This window comes from Physeter macrocephalus, chromosome 18 (assembly GCF_002837175.3).
Source record: "Physeter macrocephalus isolate SW-GA chromosome 18, ASM283717v5, whole genome shotgun sequence".
NCBI lineage: Eukaryota > Metazoa > Chordata > Mammalia > Artiodactyla > Physeteridae > Physeter > Physeter macrocephalus.
In genome coordinates, this window is record NC_041231.1 from 71,769,976 (window position 1) to 71,771,126 (window position 1,151).

Consider the following 1,151-nt stretch of genomic DNA (forward strand, 5'->3'; position numbering starts at 1 on the left):
TTTACAATAAATATTTGCTGAATTGAATCGAATTAATTAGAAATCTAGGGGAACAATATGACGCAGAACAGCGTTTGAGGATTGAAAGAGAGAGCAAGATAAATCTTTGTCACCTGGTGACACAGAAAGGGCCCAGTCCTGAATCAGAGGTCAGGGGTCAAGGACCAGCTCTTGCTACTTGGGACCCTGAGTCAGTTACCTAACCTGTATGGACCTCAGTTTCCCATCCATAAGAAAAAGGACTAACTGGCCTAAGTGATCCTTAAGATTCCTTTCAGCTTAGGAACACAAATCTGATCAAATTGCTCACTTGCTTCAAACATATTTTAAGGGCAGGCAGTTTCTCTATTTTTTTAAACCACAATCCTTATATAATTTATATATGGCCTGATGTGTGTGTGTGTGTGTGTGTGTGTATGTGTGTAAACACATATCCATATATGAACACACATGTACATACACACATACATCTGTGTATTAGGGATTGGTTTGAGATACTGTAACAGAAATGTAAGTGTCCCTGAACTAAGATAGAAATTATCTTTTACATAACTTGACTTCTCTTTTATAGTCTGCTTTTCAAGGCTTTAACACTCAAACCACAGCTTTCAGCTCTGGGCCCAAAGTGACTGTTCTAGTTCCTACCATCAAGTCTGTATCCCAGCCAGTGGAAAAGGGAAAGACACAAAGGACTGCATACCACTCCTTCAGGAGCAGGACCCAGAAGTGGCACACACCATGGCTACTCACACTGCACTGGCCAGAACTTAGGCACGTGGCCACATCTGATGGCAAAAGAGGCTGGACAATGTAGACTCCTCCTGGGTGGCCATGTGCCAACACTTGGGGATCTGAATATTAAAATGAAGAAGAGGAGCATGGATTGATGGAAAACTTGTAGTATCTGCCATAATATATAAAACTCAAACACCATTTTCACAAAATGGTGCTTACTTTTTTTTTTTGGCCCTGCTGCGCGGCTTGCAAGATCTTAGTTCCCTGACCAGGGATTGAACCAGGGCCCTTGGCAGTGAGAGCGTGGAGACATAACCACTGGATCGCCAGGAAATTCCTGGTACTTGCTCTTATTTTTTTTTTTTTTTTTTTTTTTGCGGCACGCGGGCCCCTCACTGTTGTGGCCTCTCCCGTTG

At 42.7% G+C, this 1,151-nt stretch overlaps 1 protein-coding gene across 4 annotated transcripts in view; it reads left to right on the forward strand.

Moving 5' to 3' along the window:
• PIM1 (Pim-1 proto-oncogene, serine/threonine kinase) overlaps positions 1–1,151 on the forward strand; it is a 47,306-nt gene that overhangs the window by 17,185 nt on the left and 28,970 nt on the right. The window lies entirely within an intron of this gene.